Source organism: Peromyscus maniculatus, chromosome 19, assembly GCF_049852395.1.
Source record: "Peromyscus maniculatus bairdii isolate BWxNUB_F1_BW_parent chromosome 19, HU_Pman_BW_mat_3.1, whole genome shotgun sequence".
Lineage (NCBI taxonomy): Eukaryota > Metazoa > Chordata > Mammalia > Rodentia > Cricetidae > Peromyscus > Peromyscus maniculatus.
The window spans coordinates 67,094,938-67,117,980 of NC_134870.1; the positions used below are offsets into that span (position 1 = coordinate 67,094,938).

The following is a 23,043-nucleotide window of genomic DNA, read 5'->3' on the forward strand; positions in this document are numbered from 1 at the left end:
GCTTTATTTTCCCCCTTCTGGAATTAACACTTGGCTTTTTTCCCCACTCTAAAAGCATTTTCCATATATATGTATATATTTAAAAAAAAAAAAACCAAATCTGTTTTCATTTTACAGTTGAGGTCAACTGAGGTTTTGGAGTGAGAAACTAATTCGTGGTCCAAGGGCTTACTGCTCTCTGGAGTCACCTCCCTGTGCCCTTCTGCACTTCCTGCTGGGTCTTCCCTCCTGCTCCCTTCTGCCATCACTGACACCCCAAGCATCATTGCTGCCGACTTCTCTGCCTCGAAACTGTCAGCAGCCCCCAGGTGCCAGAGTCGTGTCCCTCCCCGCCCCCCCCCCGCCCCCCGCCTCTCACCACTTTTAGCAGCGGCTCACCTCTCGCCTCCTGCCAGTGCTGACCTGCCTGGTTTGGGGTTGGCTCCTAGAAGGCCACAGACTGACAGCTTGATCCTCAAGTGTGGTATTGGTGGGAGGCCTTTGCGGGTGTGCCCTCCGAGAGGACAGTAGGACTCTGATTCTCCCGGCTTCCTATTTCCCAGTGTGACCCTGACATCACACGCACTCCCCTGTCTTCACCACAGTCTTCCAGATGCTGATGATGGTGGCACACCCTTAAATCTCTAGATAGATGAAGTAAAGAAACCTCACGGCTTTATGAAGTAAGCCTGACTCTGATATTTTATTATGGTAATATAAATCTAAAGAACTTCCCAGCACAAACCCCACAGGGTCAGACCAGTCCCACTGCCCCAGAGGAAAGGGCTTAGTAGGCTCAGTGGAGATGTACCATACATTATAGCAACCTTTCGGACCAGGAAACTAGAAGACAGTGGCCCACCTCTGACTCTACGGTGTGGTAAGAAGACCACGAGACAGAGAGTCACGACGCAGCCTCTGGTCCTATGTCAGCTGCAAAGCCCTGTGTGGTCCTTCCAGTCCCCCAGAGGAGCCCCGCCAAACCTAAACAGTAACACTGCCCCCCCACCCCCACCCCCCCGGCCCCAAAGAAAGCGGAGAGCACTCAGGAAATTCGTAGACTACAGCACTAATGAGTGGCACCTGATGCCATTTCGGGACCCAGCAGTCCGGGCAACTGCTCAGCTGTTTCCTGGAGGGGGAGGAAAGTGACAGCCAGGAAGCACAGACCCCCAACTAGGCACTCTGCCCAGAAGGCCGCAGGTGAGGACTGTAAGTACCCTGGGCTGCTGGCACTGCATCATGGAACCGGGCACCTGGTCTCCACACCACGTGAGAGGCACAGACAGCGACAGGGTAATAAACAGAGTTGGGCACAAGTCGAGACCTCCAGCTAACTAAGAATGCAAAATCACTTAGCATAATTGCATTGTGGCCAGGTGCCACGCAAAGGCCGAAGGTGGTGTAAGATGTAAAAACTAACACAGTGCTTCATGCTTCTTTAGACGCAGCTTAACGCAACGGGAGTGACGCGTATGTGCAAGAACTCCTGAAAAATGATGGAAATGCTTGGCTACATGCTCTAGGATGTAACTTCCAAGGAAAACAAACTTTGATTTTCCACAATGGCTGTTCAAATTAAGTAAGTTCACTGGCTGGAGGGATGGCCCAGGGGTTAAGGGCACTTGTTGTTCTTGCAGAGGATCCAGGTTTGATTCCCAGCACCCACAGAGTGGCTTATAACCATCCACAACTCTAGTTCCAGGAAATCTAATGCCTTCTTCTGACCTCTGCAGGCACCAGGCATGAATCTAAGTGGTGCACAGCCATGCACACAGGCAAAACACACATGCACATAAAATAAATAATTCTGAAAAAGAAAAGAAAAACCTTTTAATTAAGTAACTTCAGTTTTATGTCAAATGTTCTAGGACAAGCTACAGGACAGCCCGGCTTTAGAGGACTTTGAGGAGGCCTACAAGGGCTGTTCAGAGAGAGGGCTTGTAGAACTGATTCGGAATCCCACATGTCCCTCCCCAAGCAGGGCTCTATTAGCACAGGACTGGGTCCCCTACTCTCCAGGCCTGCAGGAATCAGGAATCAGCCTGCTTTCTGGGTAATATATTAAGGAAAAGAAGTCCCTCTCTCCAGAGTTCTCCCACTTCCATAAATGGTCCCTTCCCAGAACAAGCCCTGGCTTCCAGAATACTGGTGACCCACCCCATGCCTAAGACCAGTAGGGTTGCTGGCAAATGTCACTTGAGGAAAGCTAGCCTGTGCAAACAAACAAGACCTCAGTCTGGATAAAGCTAGGAAGCTTCTAGAGCAAAAAAATAAAAAGGTTTAAGGTCACCTTCCTCCCCCTTCCCAGGCGTCAATACTGCAAGGCCCAAGGGAGGCTGCATTTCAACCCCATAGATCCCCCATTATAGAAAAGAGGGCTTGTGGAGACAGCCATCTGCCACAGGAAGTACCTGTGGGACTGTCTGCAGCTCCAGGCTACACCTCCCCAGGAGAGTAAACCCACTACTCAACCTTCCCGTTCTTCCCTCTGGCTTAGGGGTACTGGGAGAGGGAGCTGTGCAGGTGACATCCAGTCATCCTTGCTGGTTAGCATTGCGTCTCTCTAAGGCACCTTTTATTTTAACTGGCCGCAGGAAGCTGAAGTGGTTAGAAGGTTGGATCTCTCTGGGATCTTTGGGTTCTAAATCTTCAATTTAGTGATGTCAGATTCCCAGGAGCCCATTCTGTGGTCCAACGCTCTGTTCTACCTACAGGGTCTCCGGTTCTGAGACTTCCTTTCTGCTTTTTCTCCCTGGTTGGCCTATATCTGTTACCATAGAGTTTGAGACCCTCTGGTGCTTCAAGTAGATTGGTCTAGTTGAAATATGTCTTTCTTCCGTATAGCCATAGAAAGGTTATAGAAAAGATACGTTGCTCTCTAGCTTCATCCCTTGGGCATGATGACCACTAGAAAGCCTATTTATCTGGCATCCTTATTCCCACAGAAGAATGTTCTGGTCTGAGTGTGCCCTCCAAAAACTGGCACTGGGAGGTAGGGCCTGATCGGAGGAGGGTAGGAGGTCACAGTGTTCCACCTTTATAAAGACATAACACCGACTGAAAAAGGACTTAGCTCTGAGAGGTCTTTCAACTTAGGGGCACAGCAAGAAGGAGCTCACTGGATACATCCCCTGGATCTCGCATATCCCACCCTCCAGACCTGTGAGCTAAATAAACTCTATTGTTCATACATGACCTGGCCTGTGGCATTCTGTTACAGCAGCCCAGGAGGGCCTAGGGAGGAGCGAATGAGCTAGAATTCTGAAGAACTTATGTGCTAGAACTTGTCCTTCCTTCTCCTGCTCCTCCCACCCCTCTTCTCCCCTCCTCCCCTTCTTCACCCCCTCCTCCCATGGGTGGGGGTTACAGGTCTGTGCCACCAAGCCCAGCTGCTTGTTTTAATGTGAATTTAAACAAATATGAGGCTTTACATTTTTCACACGTTCCTTAGCATTCAAGTGAAAAACACCTGTTCTGCCAGCAGCATGAAGACTATTCTTTAAGGCACAAAGTGGTTTTGTGGCCTATGAAAATTGTCTCATAGGGTCCTGAGAGCCTGCTGGGGTGGGCACTGAGGGAAGGGTTAAAGGGAAAATAAGATGCTGTACAAGCCACCTCAGTTCTATTCAGCCATCCAGGCTCAGAAAGGCCACCAGGGAGAAGTGGCATCGTGTGGAGAGGAGGACAGATTTGGAGACAGATCATTGCTTCTTAGGAGCTGTGTGACCTTATAATAGTTCTTAGAATAATGCATATGGTAAGTACTATATGGATTGCTTCTATTATTAAAATTTTTAAAGATGTTTGAAGAACCTTCTTACTAAAATTAAGTTTGACAAACATTCCAGGCTTTTGGTACCTATGAGAGATGATGGGTCACGGGTTCTAAGACCCAGATGCTCAAGTCTCTAAGATAAGGCACAGTATTTACATATAATCTACATATACCCTCCCATGTACCCAAACTCAAATCTACATTACTTAAAATCCCAAATACAATATAAATGTGGTATAAATAGTTGCTATTGTATATTCTATAAGGAATAACAAGAAAAAAGTCTGCACATGTTCAGTACAGATATAATCTATTTGTTTAGCTTTGGTGTTTTGAGACAAGGCCTCAAGCAGTTCAAGCTAGCATTCAAGTTCAAGTTCAAGCTCAAGCTTAACTTAATATACAGCTGAGGATGTCCTTCAGCTCCTGATCCTCTTCCTGCTACCTCCCAAGTGTTGGGGTTACAGGCATGAGCCACCACAGTCGCCCCAGATACAGTTCTTTAAAAAAGATTTTTGAGTCTTGGTTGGCTCCACAAATGCAAATCCTATAGATACTGATTATATCTTATACTACCAGTCATCAATCTTTCCCTAAATGGCCAGACATGCTGCTTCCTGGGCTACACGTTCTCTATGACAACCAGAACCACCGCAGACACACATAAAGGACTGCACATGACTGTTTCAGTAAAACTTCCTAAGATGCTGGCATTGGGCTGGGTTTGGTGGGGCAGGCCACAGACTGCCAACCCTTACACTACACCGAGTCCTCTACTTTACAGGTGAGGAAAACAGCTGGGGAGGTGAGTTGGCAAAACCAGAAGCCAGGACGCTGGCTGCCCTAAGCCAGGGACTCCATAATGCCAAGTCCCAGGCCAGCAAAGAAACGGCACAGACAGAGCAGAGGCACCCCATTACTGTCACCACAGACAATGCCATGCTGCTGAAGGGGTACCCCGAGAAAAAGGGCTACAGAGGCTGCTGCTTTCTCCCATTGATGCCCCAGGATCCCTGAAAGCGAAGCGCGGAACAGGATGCATCCAGATGCATCCCCGCACTCTGCAGACAGCTCAGCCCCAGGGAGGCTGCTCCAGAGAGGGCTCTGATCTGTAGGCAGGCTGGCAGGGAACCGCGCTGTCCTGTGGGGCCAGAAGCTCCATCTGAGAGGACTGGAGGAGTGTCAGATAAAAGGCAAAGCGCCACACCCAGGAACCGGTGTGGTGGCTTAAATGAGAAACGTCCCAAAGTCTCTGGCATTTGAATACTCGGTCCCTAGCTAGGGGCACTATTTGGGGATGTGTAGGTGGCCCAGGATTTCTGGAGGAAGTCACTGAGGGCAGGCCTTGAGATTTTCAAAGTTTTGCCTCCTTCCGACTTCCAGTTCACTTTCTGTGCTTAAGGTCCAGGAAGTGACTCTCTGGCCACCATGCTGGTCACATGCTGCCATGCTTCCCCACCATGATGGAGTCTCCCTCTAAAACCGTAAGCCAAAATAAACTCTTTTTTTTTTTTTTCTTTTCTTTTCCATAAGTTGCTTTGGGTCATGGCATTTTATCACAGTAACAAGAAAGTAACTAATACAACGGGGCGGGACCAACTTTTAAAGAATGAATGAAATAAAGTATTTATTAACTATCATTGAGTTCAAACCACACAGACCAGCTTTTACATACGCTTCTTTTTTCATCCCTCCACAAAAGACAACAAGTATGAAGTGGATTCAGACTTCCACGAAGGCCTATGAAAAGGAAGGGTGAGACCAACTGTACGGTTCAACCAGGGCCTCCAAATTCTTCAAAACCTCCACCCGCCTCCTTGAATGTGGACTCCTGACCATATGGCACACTCAGTCAGTGCTTGGGCTGGGTCATAAGCCATCGGCAGCCGCTCTTTCTTGTTTCTTGGGACATTCACTTTTGGAACCCAGCCGCCATGTTGTGAGGGAGCCCAAGTATCCAGTGAAGAAGCCACAGTGGGATGAGCCAAGGCCTCACGCACACTAGGAATGCGCTCGACCACTGAGCCACACTCTCAGCACTTGGTTATAGTATAGCTCTGGCTGGCCTGGAATGATGCAGCCAAAGCTTGCCTTGAGTTCCCGATCCTCTTGCCAACACCTCCTCCTCCTAAATGCAGGAGAGCAGGCTTGTGCCATCACGCTCAGCTGGGTTTTGTTTCTCTTTAATGCGTATTTAAACAAATAGGGGGCATGAAATGGTTTTACCTATTCCTACCTAGTCAAGTAAAACCACCCCGCTCTGTATGGACGCATTTCTTTAAGTTACAGGAAAGGGCTCACTGGATGCGGCTAGTTATAGGCTGAATTATGTCCCTTCCCAATTCATCTGTGAGAGGCCTGACCCCCAGGGTGACTGCACCAAGAGAAGGGGGCTGTAAAGAGCTAATGACGGTCAAGTGAGGCCCAAAGGGCAAGGCTCAAACTCAACGGAGCTGTGTCTTCACAAAAGCGGTTGACACAGGTGCTGTTTCCGTGTGTGTGTGTGTGTGTGTGTGTGTGTGTGTGTGTGTGTGTGTGTGTGTGTGTGTGTGTGTACACAGAATAAGGCCATGGGTGAGCAACAAGAAGGTGGCACTGAGAAGCAAGAAGGCCAGAAACCAAACTTCCCGGCACCTCCACGTCCTTGATGCTCGGACGATGAGGAATGCACTGTCCACAGTCCCACCGCTCTGCATGGTTGGCTGGACAGACAGCGGAGGACAGACAGGGTAAGTTCTGGGAGACAAGCAGTATTCAGAAACAGAGAGATAGGTCCATAGTGACGCTTCCAGAAGTACAGAGGCATGGAGAGGTGGAAGCCCGGTGCCTGCCATCTCTGCAGAAGGGGAACCAATGCAGGTCCTCACAGAGCTCACGACATGCTTCCAGCTGGCTAATCGTTCCTGAGGTAGGGCCGAGTCTGCCTGTCTTTCGTCCTCTGTCCCCCTCCCTACTTCACCCCAAACTGGGCTCACCCCCGCCGGCTCACTCAAGCCCCAAAGACTTCTGCTGGGGCCACACGCCAAGAGACTGTGCTGCGCTCCTCTGAAAAGCGGCCCCCTCGTCTACTGCTCGCCTGGGAAGTCACTGAGTCTGTTCCATACAGACAAAACACCTGGCATAAAGAAAGCCTTATTTTGGTTCCTATTACAGGGGTGACGGCCAGTCCATCACAGCAGGGCAGTTGTGTTGGAGCAGAGGTCCACTCCAGGCAACAAAGAAGCAGAGTGAAGACAGGCTGGTACCAGAGCAAGAAGCGGCACTCAGAGACACCCCCAGGGAGTACTTCTTCCAGCCTAGCCCAGCCCCGCCTTCCATTTCTCACCACTTCCAACCGTCTATGCACATCGTGGATCCATCAGGAGATTAAACATGCATGAGGTCAGAGCCGCATGATCTAATGGGCTCTGGAGACAGGCCTGACAGACACACTCATAGCTGCCTGTCATTAGCCACCCAGGCCTCTCTCAATCCAGTCACATCCACAGTCAAGATTCTCCATCACGTCACCTGTCCCTCCGCGTCACGGGGCCTCTGCCAACTGAGCCAGCGTGAGGAGTCAGCCGGCTTTGTTTTCTGAGCAGGAAAGAGTAGAGGCCGGGGCTGAAGAAGCCGAGACGCCACAGCCATACTCCTAATGCAAGGGGCAGTTTCAGGTCTGCAGGCCAGGCCGTGAGTGATCCACCCCTGGCTTTCCCAGGCCTGGTGAGTCATCTCTCAAGAACCTCACCACCCAGCCAGACCTAGTAGTGTGTGTGTCTTAATCCCAGTAGTCAAGGGGCAGGGGCTGGAGGCTAGCCTGGGCTATGTATTGAGACCCTGCCACAAAACAAAACAAACACAAAATCTCTGCCTCTGGGGCCCGGAGGGATGGCTTAGCAGTCTAAGAGCGCTTACTGCTCTTGCAGAGGACCTGGATCCAGTTCCTAGAACACTTATTGTGGTCATAACCAAATGTAACTCAGTTCCAGGGCATCTGACCCCCTCTCCTGACCTCCGTGGGCACGAGGCATGCATGTGGTACACATATATACACACAGAATACTCATACGCATAAAATAAACAAATCTAAAAATATCTCACTGCTTTTACATCAGTCCTTGGCTCCCAGGACCATTCAAATGAATCTGGACAGAGGTGGCTTTGGCTGCCACCAGGGCAGGGTGGAGCCCAGGCTAGGAAAACAGACCTTTATCCCAGATTATTCTGACAATGGGGGTGGGGGTGGGAATTCCCCTGTCTAGAAGCTAAAGCTCAAAACAGTCTGTCTTGGGCCACATTAGAAACAGTATAATGTCCAGACAGAGGGAGATGATTGACTAAGGTTTGCATGCTGTACTGCTCACATCGTATCTAGAGCACTGTCCCATCCCGGCTCCCTTTCAGGAGGTGGAGTGGTAGGGATGAACAGGGAGAGGGAGCCTGGATAGATACTGAGCACCAATCAAGAGAGACCTTGAGGGAATAGTGTTTACCTTGAAGAGAAGCCTAGAGGCTCCGGCAGACTCAGAAGCCTAGAAAATGGGCTATACAATCTTGGGGCTCTGAGATCCTAGCTAGGGTATGGGAGATACACTGAGGCCTTTAGGCCCTGGGCCATAAGGCAGTTGGCCTCCTGTCCTGAGAGGTTTCCAGGTACCCACCTGCTGAATGCCAAACCCCTCAGACCCCGCCCAACTTGAAGAACAAGGATTACATCAAAGTACCAGGCTCTTCCATCTCCAGGATTGAAGGGAGGGTGGGGCAGAGACCCTCAGATGGTTCCCAACTGTATAAGACTACCCACAGAGCTAAGAGGGAGAACTTGGGGACACACTACGAGGCTTTGCCTTTCCCTGCCAGGACCGCATCTTCAGTGAGATCCAGACCCCACGTCCACCCTGATACTCTATGAAGCTGTTTCCCACCCATTCTAGTGCTTTGGGTAAATCGGAATTGGCGGGATCCTTGTGTCCGTCTGGGAGGTGACCCTATGGCTAGGCACCACAACTGCCTCAGTGGACAGGTTGCCTGAACTCCCCCCGCCCCCCAGCATTCGAAAGAGCCAGGAGGGCGTGGTTCAGAAATCCCATCCTCCCTCTGCTGTTTCTACCAGTGAGTGTGCGTGATCTTCGCTACATCACCGGGTCATTCTCCTTAAAGAGCCCTGCTGGAATTAGCGCAGGAGTCCTGCCAGCCGCTAGGCACCCCACAAGAACAGGAGTTGTGATCCCTGGGAACCATGACAACAGAAGGGAGGACATAGGGGATTGCTGTCTCCATCTAAATGTCCTAATACCAGAATTAGAGAAGCCATGAGGTCAGAGCAGGCCACCAGGAACTGGGCACTCTGAAAGGCACTTTTCTCATATCTCTTATGGATCCATTAAGCAAGCCTGTCTCCAGTGCGGTGAGCAAAGTCAGCCTCCTCCAGGGATATGCTCCATGCTGGCCTGCCAGAGGTTGACGGCCAAGTTCCCTTCCGCCCGGATGGTCCTATTCTCAACTGCGTCCTTGGAACTTCAGACAGCCATCCCCTTAGTCGGCCCTCTGTGGCTGCCTACACGGGTCTAAGGGCAGGGAAGCAGAGTGGGTAAGCAACCCGACCAGCACAGGCTGATGCCCTATCAGCTTCCCAAGGCTCCAGCAGCCCCAGCTGACCAAACGCTTCTGTGGATACCTGTGCCCTCCATACGGGGCCTGGAGTAGTTTGACATGGTGTGGTGGTCAGTTCTGCTGCCGAAAGAATTCACCTCCTCCCAGGGAACGAGAGGCCATCACCCTCGGCCAGCCAGCCCTGGTGGACCTGGAGCTGCAGCCGTAGGGACAGTAACAGCAAAACAGAGGCTCAGGGACCCTTCCTTCTCCATGCCAGTCCCACTGTGGGCATGTCTAAATAATGAAGGGATAGGCATGGAATCTCAGAGTGAGAAGGGGCAGGCACCTAATGTCATCTCATCTAAGTTTTGGAGTCACCAAGAAGAGAACACATAGATGGGAGTGACTTGCTCACTAAGACTATAATGACAAACCTCCCCAGAACAACACAGGCGGCCTCAGTCCCTGTGTGTGCAGGTTAAGAGGCAAAGCCGAACGGAAATCTGCTGTGCTGCTTCCTGGACGCGTAACCTAAGGCAAACTCCCTCTATGCCCTCATTGCTTTGTGCATAAAATACAGGTTTGGAAGACTACTCAGTTTATACAAAGCACCCACTATGCGCTCTTACACTAGCAATCCAACAAGTGTCGGTTCTTAAAGTCATCACTGGGCTTTCCAAGGGCTTCAGGACAAACCTGTCTGTGTGTGTCCCCAATATACTGTGTCTCCCAATAAAATAAAACTTGCCTGGAGATCAGAGGAAAAAGCCAGCCACTATATAGAAGTCAGGCAATGATAGCACACGCCTTTAATCCTATCACTTGGGAGGCAGGGATCTGTCTGGATCTCTGTGAGTTCAAGGCCACAATGGGAACAGAGCCAGGCATGGTGGCACATGCCTTAAATTCCAACACTAGTTAACCATGGAGGTCTGGAGGTCTGTACAGACAGACAGGAAATGACAGAACTGGGCAGGAAGAGGAAGTGATGTAGCTGGACAGAGAGAACAAATCAGATGGCAGAACAGCAAGGCATATAGTCGTGAGTAGACAGGAAGTAGCTCGCCTTTGGAAGCTGTGGAGTTGGTGAGGTGAGTTAGCTGTGGCTTGTTCTGTCTCTCTGATCTTTCAGAATTTACCCCAATAGCTGGCACCGAGTTTTTTTTATTAATAAGACTATTTAAGATTCGTGTTACACCTGTCCCTCTCCCCTGTGCTACCCAGAAGCTCTTACTGGTTCCTGAAGGCTCAATGGTCCACAAGCTCAGGGGACTGACCATGTGTGCATGTCCACGTCCTGAGGCACACTGAGACTTGGAGCAGCGGAAAGTCAAGGCACACAGTGCTGGAGGGAGAAGTCCAGAACCAAGGGATCGGGAAGGTTGGGTTCTCCTGAAGCCTTTCTCCTTGGGTTTGCATGTCCTCCTGTGGTGGGCCCTCAAGCTGTTACCTCACGTGGTGGCATGTCAATCTGTTACCTCTGCTCTAATCTACTTGGGTGGGAGGGAACACAGGGCACTGCTCATCTCCATCTGCAGCCCATCACTTCTTTCCTTTTTTCTTGTTCTTTCCAGATAAGGCCTTGCTACATAGCCCAGTGATCCTCCCACACCAGACTCCTCAATGCTAGGATTACATGTGTGTACCAGTCCGAGTTCCCTTCTTACACAGATGCCAATCATAAGGGTGCAGCCCAGTGCTCTCTATAGAGACCCTGACTCCCAGAAAAGCCATGGGGTCAAGGACTCAAGCAAGGCTTTCAGGGAACACAGTCCACCCGGAGCAACTTGATCAATGATCTATGGCAACCCCATGACCATGAGAGGGTCAAACCTGAAGATAAAGGCAACCCTCAAAATGACCATTGATCCATGGAATGAAATAAGCCTAAATCTCTCTTTAGACTTTTGGCAATGGGAGTTAAACATCTTGGTTTAAAATCTACCCTTTCCAAGGTTTTCATTGGTAGCCAGTAATATCCAACAAACCAGAGGGCCGTTCTCCCTCCATACTTCTTCCCCTGACCTCACAACTGAGTTTATGGTGAGACATGGAGAACCTATGGCTGAAACTGAACCACAGTCCCCAAGACAATGCTTTCCTCTCATTTCTTAAGCAACACAAAGAAACAGATGCCCGTGTCTCTTGAACACGACAAGTTCCACCCATGTGCACAGACATGGCAGATATGTCCAACAGTAGTTCTAAGATGTGACCCGAACACACATGTCCTCTTGGGCCCATGGGGGCGTAAGCCTTCACTGGCCTGGAACAGTCAGTCTCAGTTTACATCTGTATCCTGGCACAGCTGGCCGTTCAGACAAACTCCACGGCAGCCACCCTTCCAGCTGCTCAGACCCTTCGCATCCTCCTTCACCTCCAGAGCCCCAGCATGAGTCCTGCCCTCCGCACCAGGATGGGAAGAGGTGGGACTCTTTTGGAGTCGCCGATTTCATCCCACCCTTCCCACAGCCTGCCCAGTGCCAGATGACGACTAACCTGAACCAAATGCTGACAGGTAAGAGACTTAGGATAAAAAGATTAAGGACAACCAGTGGCATGTGGGCAAGGCGATGTTTTCCGGGGAGGGGGAGAGGCAGCTGGCTGTGTTTCCAAAATCTCTGACCCTCACCACTGGCTCTGTCTAGCAGAAACTGGCAGAGCTGGCCCACCCTGGCCAACTTTAACACAGGAGCAGCCGATGCTCTCCATAGCCAACATGAGCTAGTGGACATGTAAGCCACAAAGATGCTAGCCATCCTGAGGGCACAGAGGCAAAGCTGAATGTCTTTGCTTATAGGAGAGCCTGGGTGCTGTAGATAGATACAAGAAATAACGCATGTGCCCTAAAAAGTCACACTGTGAACACTGTCCTGTTGGGAGACAGGCTAGGATGAGAATTCAGCACCAGGCCACTGTCTCAAATCCCATGGTTCAAATTCAAAGCAAATTCCCCAAGATCATGGAAAAGGCCTGTGTGTTCCCAGCAGATGGTAGTGTGGGGATCTTGTCTATCCCAAGGGATTCCCTATAATGGATTCACAAGGGCGGCATCCATCTCGACCCACCAACATTCCTTCTGTGTAACTTCTGGGTTCTGTGGCCACCACTGTAGCCAGGCATTTCCAGGTCTCTGCCCCGAGCAGTCTCCCTCACAGAAGTTAGTTTCATTCTGTGAGGCACACACCCTGTGCCCAATGCTGAGCCTGGCACACACTAGACGCTCACTGAACCCAGCTCTGTGTATGTGGCTCTCAAGTTGCTTCCTCACAAGCAAAAGCATGTTCCAGGCATCAAAGAAAGGCATCTCTCACGACTGTAAAGCATTGTGCCAAAGTAGCTCAGAGTGTCTATATCAAGCCACACATGGTCGCTCATACCTATAATCCCAGTACCTGGAAGGCTGAGACAGGAGGCTCACAAGTTTGGATACGAGACACTATGAACTACACAGAGCATTTAGGGTGAGCCTCAGCCACATATCTAGACCCTGTCTCAGAAACCAAGAATAAAATCAAACAAAAGTTTAAAAAGCAACTTACGTACCACAGACTGCGACTGTGAAGCCAGCTCCACTCAGTCAATGTCTGTCCTTACAAGCCCTCTGTGCATTAAACTAACGAAGACAGAGATTGGCTGAGTTCTCAGTCTTAGCTCGGCTAACAAAGGCCCTTCTAGCAGAAATAAAGGACTAGAAACCGTGTGTCATGGTGGCTTCAGAGGTTCCATACGGAAGTGGCCAGTGGCCTCGGAAGCTTCTCATAGGCAGAATACAGCCTCAAAGGTGGGCTAAGTGTTGCTCTGGCTGGCATTCCCAAGCAGATGAATGGGCCAGCCAGCTGACTCTAGATGTCTCCCCAAGTTTGAAACTATATCTTTGGGCACAGGGAAGACATGGTAAAATGTGGCCTGGAGAAGAAACCACCATGGGAATCCTCACACGCCCTAAACAGCAGGCTGGAAAGACGCCACACGGCAAGGATTTGGGATGAGCTAGCTGTGTGAGAGAAGGCCCTGGGTTTTATAGACATATGGGACTCATCTACAAATATGGTACTTCCTTTTTTTTTTTTTTCCTGTAGTACTGGGGATTGAACCCAGGACCTCATGCATGTCATGTGCAGACCTTTCCTAATACCTAAGCTGAGGTAGGGACAATTCTTCACACCACACATGTGCCTCCACCACTGTGCAGCTGTCTTCAAAGCCCACTCTCTAGGTCCCACTCAGGGCTCTTCTGCCCTCCTTCCCTTCCCTTCGCTCACATGGCCCTGGGCCTGAAGCTGGACTTGGATTCTGAGGGGAGATTTCAATGAACAATGAATGAGGAACCCCAGTACTTCCCTAGGCCCTCAGAGTCTCCAGCCCACAACAGGGAGGCTCTTGCCCCAAGAATGTGAGCTAATTTCTTCTCTGGAGCCCTCAGGATAAAATATCAGGTGGGCATCCAAAGCTGCAACAGGCCTGAGGTTTCCAACTGCCAGGAGGTATTTTTCTCCCAACCTCAAACCTGAATAGCCCAGCACCACCCATGCCAGGGGGGCTGAGGTCTAGCCTGTGCTCTCTCCAGGTAGGCAAACGTCCCTGTGCCTGATAGAGGCAGGGCTCGCTGTTCCCCATCCTGGAGGAGACACTGTCAGGGCTTTCAAAGGCCCTGGAGTTCTGAACCCAGGTAGGCACGCTTCCACCACAGTCCTGCCTGAGCACACTCCCACATCTCATCTGGGGCAGGGCTTCCCTTGAATTCCGTGAGCCAGGCTGTTCTTAGAAAGGCTGCTGCTGCGTCTTCTGCAGCATCTCCAGGCACTCTGCACTTGGAAGGCTTCCAAGGGCATTCCACTGTGGCACCGAAAGTGTCTGCATCAGTATTGGGGTCCCCCCTTAGGACTTGTGCAGAGATGCCTTCTCTGGCTGGCCTCCGATCCCAGACACAGGCCATGTCCCAGCAAAGACTCACGGGAGACATAGCTTTGGGTCTTGAGGGTCCAAACAGGAAAAGGCTGGGCCTGGGCCCAACAGCAGTATCGTGATGGATGAATGAGACAGGGATCTCCGCTATGCTCGGTCACTTAACTTGCGTTCTACTATTCGGGCTTGTACGGCTCCTTAGCAGTGTCTGTATGTCCCCATCTTACCTCAAGCACGCCACCTGTTCCTGAAAGCAGTTCCCCTTCTCAAGGGCCTGGGACAGGGCTCCGCTCCCCCTATGAATGTTAAAAGCACCTCTTGCCTAACTCACTCTCCTGCATCCAGATGAGGCTGCAGCCTGATTCTGCCAGCTGGGCCTCCAGCATGACACAGCATCCCCGCCTGGCTTCCCTAAGGAGCCGGCAGCCCTGTGTGACAAAGGATTCTCCGACAATGAGAAGAAGAGGGTCTGCTCTATTGTCTACAGCAGCCCTGCCAGGGTCCAGGTCCCCCATCATCTCAGGATACCTCCTCACTCAGCACAGCGGCTCCTGCTTCCCCTTCTTCCTCCGGTATTGTACTAGCTGCGGTTCTGATCCGCAGCCCATGACACTGAACTTGCCACTGGTCTTTATTCTCACCCTAACCCAGCAGACCTATTCCAACTTATGCATGGGCTGCCATTCACAGTCAGTTGGGGTGACCAGAAGCCTGGGGGGTCGGGTGCCTGTGGAGGGTTCCCCTTCAATGTAAACAACAACCACAGACTGTGCTCCTCAAATCTGCGTAACACGTACGCTGGCTGGTTTTAAGTCAACTTGACAGAAGCTGGATCGTGTGGGGGAAGCGAACCTCAACTGAGAAGAAGTCCACAACCAGTTTGGCTTGCGGTGCATTAACTTGATGGATGACTGATGTGGGAGGGCCCAGCTCATTTTGGGGTAGAGCCATCCTTGGGCTGGTCGTCCTGGGTATTATAAGAAAGCAGGCGGAGCAAGCCAGTAAGCAGCGTTCCTCCACGGCCTCTGCATCAGCTCCTGCCTCCAGGTTCCGACCTCAAGTTCTTGCCCTGACTGCCTTCAGTGGACAGTGATGTGGAAGCATGAGGGAAATGAACCCTTTCCTTGCCAAGTGGCTTTTGGTCCTTTTATTTTATCTCAGCAACAGAAACGTGACTAAGACAACACGTGACCCTTGATTCATGTCCAGTGCCTGGCCTGGTTGCAGATCCCCTCCTTGGGACAGAAACACCGTGGCTCCGGGAGCCCGGAGGCCACTTAGTTAAAGCCCCCTTTCCCATCCCAGATGAGCATCAGTCACACAGCTGGGTCCTCAACTTGGCTGTGAAGCACTTCCTCAGCTGAGTCCTTGAGTTCGACCTCACTGTCACAGTGCCTTCCTTCCCAGGGTCGGCTGCTCCAGCCTCTGCCCCTTTGTACCTGCAGGGCGTTACAGCAGAAGGCCCTCTTCTGTCTCCTTTGGCTAGTTCCTCCCTCTCCTTTAATAGTCCATGCTTGAGCTGCCTCCTTCAGGAAGACCTCCCTGATGGCAGGTGCTCTATGTCATCATGCACTTGAAAAATTGTAGTGAAATGTGACAGTTTGTGTTTCTCTCCTACTACATCAGAGTCAGGGCTCTACGCCTGTCCTCTGTTGTAGCCCAAGTCTAACACAGGGCCAGGCCTATAAACAAAGCCAAATAGCAATGGAGAAGGTTGTGTCAACTGCAGGGTGATCAACCAAACCCCGTTGGTCCATCCCACCCCATGCATACACATTTTCCCTGTATCCACTTCTGGGTCATTATCCAATCTAAAACCCCTCGCACCCAATACCTAGACCTACTCCCAAATACGTCTCTTCCATTAACCCATCTCAAACTGGTCCTACTCTACATATCATTGCTATGGAAACTGTCTCCCATCTTTTATCTATTCCACAATCCTTCTCTGGAGTTAGTTCGCTGGTGGGTCCAGCTCCCTGGCTGGTCATGACCAACACAAAGGGTTCCAGGGCTCCATTCACAAAACAAGGATGATGTCAGATGATAAAGCATCCTTAGCACTGTGCACTGAGGGTGTGGAGCCTGGAGATATAAGGTTCACGTGCCTGTTCTAAAAATTATTCGGAGCCGGGCGGTGGTGGCGCACGCCTTTAATCCCAGCACTCGGGAGGCAGAGCCAGGCGGATCTCTGTGAGTTCGAGGCCAGCCTGGGCTACCAAGTGAGTCCCAGGAAAGGCGCAAAGCTACACAGAGAAACCCTGTCTCAAAAAAACCAAAAAAAAAAAAAAAAAAAAAAAAAAAAAAAAAATTATTCGGGACTTGGGCATGTCACTAACAATGGAGACTTGGTCTCCTCACCTGTAAAATGGGCCAGGGAGATGAAACCAACCATATAGGCGGAAATGAAAAGTCTACATGGGTGATTCATGTACTACACATAAAGCCAGATGAAGCACAGCCCCCTTCGTCTTCTCCCCCATTGCCATTCTGTCTTTGCTGAATTCAGTTAAAGAGCTTGGAAAACGCAAGGCCATAGTAGCATTTAGCGTCTAGGTCCATGCCATAGGGCCAGAAAGCAACACACTGAATAAGAACGCCACAAGGCCTCCAGGCCTCAAGAGCCCTCGTTTATTCTTGGATGCCAAGACAAAATACAAGGCAACAAAGGCCGGCCCTGAATCAGGAAAGCAGTCTCCAGCCAAGCGGACGTCCAAGGAAAGAGAGGGAAAAGTGTGCAGACTGAAAAGTAAGGTCCACTGTTTGTTTGTTTGTTTTTATTTTTTGGTAAGAATCTGGTGTAGAAAAAGAAATTGGGTCAGTTGTGGTGGCACATATCTATACCAGTAAGCTCTGCTGAAGAGGTGGAGGCAGGAGGATCATGGGAAAGAAACTGGCTAAGAAATCATGAAAGACCAAGGTTTCCTGCCCCACTCTGCCAAGAGCTCCATGTGACCCTGAGTAGGCCTTTTTACTTCTGAGGCCCGCTGGTCTTTGCATGGAGATAGGTAATCTACTTCTCCATCCAGCCTGCCTGGCTCCAGGGATGGGTCTGTTCTCACCCTGTTCTGAACCACAGCTCAGCTCGGGCTACAGACGGCAGCTAACACATGATCAGGTAAGTTCTACAGAACACCACTGTGGGGAGTTCTCAAGACTGTAATTTGCCTGTCTGTTTGTATGTCTTCCTGTCTCTCTAGAAACAAGATTCTGCATCCCATCCACCCACCTCCAGCTTCCACCACACAATCAGCAGTTCTATTACCTTAGAGACGGGACAGTAGAAATGGAACCTGAGGGTGACAGAGACCACAAGTGAATCTGGGACTAGATGAAAGGAGCCTTATATTAACATCTACACAGACCTTGTAAGCCCTGAAGGGCCTCACACTAATATCATAGACTAACATACTAACACACCAATATCACAGACCTCATATTAACATCATATACTAACATATCAATATCACAGACCTCATACTAACATCACAGACCTCATACTAACATCACATACTAACACACCAACATCACAGACCTCATACTAACATCACATACTAACAAACTAACATCACAGACTTCATACTAATATCAGAGATCTCATACTAACAACTAACATCTACACAAACCTTGTAAGCCCTGCAGGAACTCATACTAACATCACATACTAACATACTAATATCATAGACCTTATACTAATATCTGCACAGACCTTGTAAGTCCTGCAGGGCCTGGTGAGACCTTGGCCCAAACCACAGCTCCTCTCTGAGTCGTGGCACAGTAGAGCTGGGGGTGGGAGCAGAAAGAACATCTTCACAGTGTCTTGATGTGCAGAGGAACCTGCTGGTTGGCTTCCGGGTACGTCTCCATCAGCTGCCGTCCTCTTACAGAAGGACATAGCTCTAGAGCAGTGGTTCTCAACCTTCCTAGGGCTGCGACCCTTTAACACAGTTCCTCATGATGTGGTGACCCCCCACCATCATAAAATTATTTCCTTGCTCTTCATAACTGTAATCTTGTTACTGTTGCAAACTGTAATGTAGATAGATATCTATGTTTTCCAACTCTACAGCCAACCCTGTGAAAGGGTCGTTTAACCCAGAGGTCTAGACCCACATGAAGACTCCAAATGGCCTGCGGTTCAGGAAACAGGGACATGAGGACCATTCCCACCACAGCTTTCCTCTCCCTTCGCTCTATGATGCCAAGCGCCAGCGTGAGACCTGGCAACCGACATATGTGAACCTGATTAGCTCCCAGGGTAAGCACTATGAAATACTGATGATTGGTTACCTTCTTAGGGCTCTACTCTTGGTGTGTAACTTAACTAGTCCTGCTGTAGCTTGTGTGCCCAAAACAACATGGATTGTGTAGTCTACATGGATCCATCATAAGTACTTGAGAAGCTAAAACTCCTATATCCACCACAACAGCTAGAACACAATTTTAGACACTAACACAGTGGTTCTCAATCTTCCTAATGCTGCCACCCTTTAATACAGTTCCTCATGTTGGGGTGACCCCAGCCATATAAAATTATTTTCATTGCTATTTCATAACTGTAATTTTCCTACTGTTATGACTCATAATGTAAATTTCTGCGTTTGCTAATGGATCATAGGCGACCCCTGTGAAAAGGTCATCCAAACTCTCACAACGGGTTAAGAATCATTGTTTTGCACATAGCAGGAACCAGTTGTTAATTTCTCTTGCACGTACTTCAAGATACACAGGCTCAAAGGTGCCCAGTACCCATTTGTGAGTGAATGAGTGGTTCAGATAGTTTACTGATCAGGTTGCTAACCTGAAAATCCCCCCAAGCCCATGTCTGAGAACCTTCATTTGCATGAATGTTGAGGCGCTCACACAGACATGTAGGGATGCTTTGCTGTTTCCTAGGTTGGACCGTTCCCTAGAGAGGGAGGAAGACAGGAACACAGGGAGGGTTGCATGGTTAATCTGATGGCACTGGAAGCAGTACAGAGCACATCTTGGCAGCACTTGGGATCCTGAAGCAGGAATGCTGTATGAGTTCGAGATCTACCACTCTGGGCTGCACTCACCCCAGTCCAGCCTGTCTCAAAGAAACAAACAACAAAAACCTATGCAACAAACACATCTTGGATTCCCCCAAGGACTCCATGAACACACCTCTATGTACAAGTGCATGTGCACCCTATGTGCTTATTATATGTTGATATGTAGTAGGTATGTCACAGCTGGCATGTACTCATCAACATCACATCATCAGATGGGTGATAAAGGCCCGTGGTTTATAGTGGCTGCTTTCACTATTCACTGTTATTTATTTTGATGAAATCCAAACACAGGTGGTATACACCTTTAATCTTAGCCTCTTCTGGTCTACATAGGGAAGCCAGCCAAGGCAATTCAGTGAGACCCTGTCTCAAAGCAACAACAAAAAAGTGTTTTGACAAAGAACAAGTACCAGCATAATTTACCCTGTTCTCAGGCTATTTCCTGGGGGTACCAAGAACCCACCCTCAAAAAAAAAGGGTCACTATTTAAATAAAAAGCTGTGGGTACTAGGTACACACCTGTTATCCCAGCAGTTGGGAGGCGGTGGTGGCCAGGCAACACTGGGGAGCCCCTGTCTTAAACACCAATAAAGCTATGGCCTGCAAAGCGAAACCACAAGTGCAGGAAAGCTGTCCTTTACTTAGGCTCTAGGCAATTGACATCATTTCCCCGAGCCTTAGTGTCCTCATCTGTACAGTGGAATTTGTCCTTCCCTACCCGACAGGATCTTTTTCATAAATGTAATGGCATGTAGGGGGGAAGCTGCCCTGTAAAATCATACAAACATGTTCTTATTCTAGAAATCTACTCAACTCAATGGCACTATACCATTGAGAACGCCTTACAAATGACTTCCTATGAGCTGGGCGTTCCTCACCAGGCCAGGCACTGGACACACGCAGAACCTATTGCCCTGTCCGTGGAGTCCTATTTCACACACTCAGAGGACTTTCCTTGGGCCACCGGAGAGCGTCCTGCCACTACCTAATGTCTGTGGAGGGCAATCCGTTCCTGTATAATTGGGTTATTTGAAAATCCTGGCGATTTCCTTGCAGGGCTCAGGGCTGCTGCGAGCGGAGATTCCAGAGGTTTGGGCCCAAGTCCTACGCTGGGCAAGAAGAACGCGGCAGGACAGCCTATAGCTCCTCCCCGTGCTCTGCCTCGCCTTCCTCTGAGCAGGGGCGGTGCTTAAGCTGTGTCACTTTCGACCTGGGGAGGCTCCCAACACCCGAGCCTGCAGCTTCTTCCGAGGCGTCCAGGCGGTGCAGGGGCCCCTAGCCAGAGGAGATAATCTCAGCGCTTCAAAAATGACAGCCGGGGCGGGCGGGGCAGGCAGTGGAGTGTGACCCCGCAGGCCTGCGGGCAGAGGCAGACAGGGCCTAGGCTGCGACTATCGGGCAGGCTTTGGTCCTCGAGGACTGAGGAACTGAGAGCTAGGAGGGGTGGCTGAACGGGTGGGTTCTCTCCAGGATCTGGGAAGACAGCTGAGAGAATGCACAGGCACAAGCATCACCGAGACCCTCCGTACTAAGGTCGAGGAACCTGAGCCCCCGCGCGGAGTGCAGCATGGGTGGGTGGGGCGCCAGAGTTTGGGTGGATCCTCCCAGCCGGCTGGGTGGGCAGCCAGTCACTGGACTATGGGGACAAGAGAAACGCAGAGGGAAGGCCACATAGGGCTTGGGACTCGCGCCGCGCGCATCCGGAGAACCCAAGCCACCTTAAGGTCTTCCCCGGCGCTGGACGGAAGAATTCCTTAGAAACGCGAACGTGGACACACATAAGATAGAGAGCCCAACTCACACCATTTGGGGCTGACTGGGCCAATCCCATGAGGCATCCACCCTACGCTGTTCTCCACTATGCCGCCCCCTTCAAGACCAAGCTGTGTGTACACACACAAACAGTTGGGCGGGGGAGGCGACGCCTCCCTCCTGGTAGGGACACGCAGGGCACAGCCACCGATCCCTCCCCTCTACATGCCGCGCCCCCTTCTCAGCTCACACGCCCCCTGGCCCCTACCCGGAGAACTCTGCAAAACCAGAGCCAAGGAGGCCGAGAGAAGCGTTTGACTCCTGGATTGTCTTTTATTGCCAATAAATAACCAGCTCTGACTCCCGGTCCTGGGGACGCCTCCTCCGGTGGCATCCAGGAGCCCGCACGCGGCCCTCTGGATCCCCTAGACATCAACCTCAGCCAAGCCACCGCCCCCATCTTCCCCCTAAAACCCGCGACTGTGACCGTCACCTGATAGGCCCCCTCACTCAGCTTTTGGGAGCTTGTCAACTTAACCCCAGATCTGCAGGGCGTATCTATCCCCCAGGCCCCATTACTCCGAGGCCACAGGAATGATCATTCTTAAAGCCAACAGAATCGCCACGGCGGAGAACGGCCAAAGCTGCCACTGCAATGGATCTACCAAGGCTGCCTCCACTGCTCCCATCCGCCGCGCCCTCCGAGGCCCGCGGGCTCACCAGAGACGAAAGGAGGGGTCTGCTGCCTGTCTAGACGAGAGCCATCCACAGATACCGCCGAGCCCGCGAGGACTGTCGCGACCACAGACACCATCCGTCAGCACGGAGGGAAGGGCAGCGTGGACACACACACACACACACACACACACACACACACACACACACACACACACACACACACACACCACACACACACACTCCGGTTCCCTCCCGCAGCCCCGAGTGCTGCAGCCGCGCCCGCCGCCGCCTCTCCAGCCGCGCTCCGACCTCGGCGCAGAGCGCGGTCGGAACAGCTGCAAGTTTGCCTGGCGCTGGAGCAACTGCTCGTTGCAGCAAACGAGGCTCCAAAACAAAAGGGAGAGGAATCTCGCTCGCGGGCTTCCTCCCGGCGGGTCGGAACCGGGCACATGACATCGGCTACACCGCGCAGCTCCAACGCGAGTGGGGCTCCAGACGCGCGTCCCCCCAGGAACCCTTCTGGGTTTCGGAGGTCCGGTGTCACGATCCCTACAGCGCGGGGAGCGGGGCCCACCACAGGGCAAACCCTGGGAAGGGGCGAGATGGGAGACTGAGATGCCCCCTAGACCCAGAGGAGGGGACGGTGGAAGGGTGCGGACACCGGGCTGGCTAAGGCACTGGAAGGGGGAAGGGGGCGAATTGTTTAGGGCGGTTTTCCCGGATTTATCTATCATCAAGAGCACGTCATGTAGCCCTCCTCCCTCCCGGGTCCCCGAATCCACCCGCAAGCCGAGGGGACTAAAAGAGGAGGGCGGACAAGAGATGCTCACCTCGGGGTTCCTCCGGCCGCCGCGCGGAGCCCGCGTCGGGGGTGGGGGAAGGGGGCAGGGAAGGGGAAGGGAGGGACCAGGCTCCAGAGAGCCGACTCCTGCTGGGAGTTCGGCGCGTCTCAACCGTGAGGGGATCCGGCACCCCAGCGGACCGATCCAGTCGAGAAGGGAGGGAGGGAGGGAAGGGAGACAGGGAGGGAGGGGCAGGCAGAGGGAGGGAGTAGAGGAAGGAAAAAAATGATCCCTGTACTGACACAGGGAAAGAGAATGTAGGAGAGTGACGTCCAGGCCCCGCCTCCCCCTCCGGCCACGTGCAAGACTTGAAAGGAAAGAGGGAGACGGCAAGCCTGCTGGGTAATGTAGTTCGCCTTTCTTTCCTGGGATGGCGGGCCCTAGAGAGCTGGGAACCAAGGGGACGCCGGGGATGCCGCCTGAACTGCCTGGACGGACCAGTGTTGCCCTTCAGCATCCTCCCTTCAACGACCTCTTGCGCTAGCGGGGCCCT

At 51.3% G+C, this 23,043-nt stretch overlaps 1 protein-coding gene across 7 annotated transcripts in view; it reads right to left on the reverse strand.

The window, feature by feature from the left end:
* Ctif (cap binding complex dependent translation initiation factor) overlaps positions 1–22,843 on the reverse strand; it is a 271,536-nt gene extending 248,693 nt beyond the window's left edge. Inside the window, exon 1 of one of the 7 annotated variants that reach the window (XM_076555521.1) lies at positions 22,539–22,843. The gene's annotated coding sequence lies outside the window, so the exon portion shown is untranslated. Of the gene's footprint in view, positions 1–21,750; positions 21,860–22,538 lie in introns of those variants that run through there. The other 6 variants (XM_015992666.3, XM_006973835.4, XM_076555522.1 and 3 more) reach the window with 6 other exon arrangements.
* Positions 22,844–23,043: the final 200 nt, after the last annotated feature.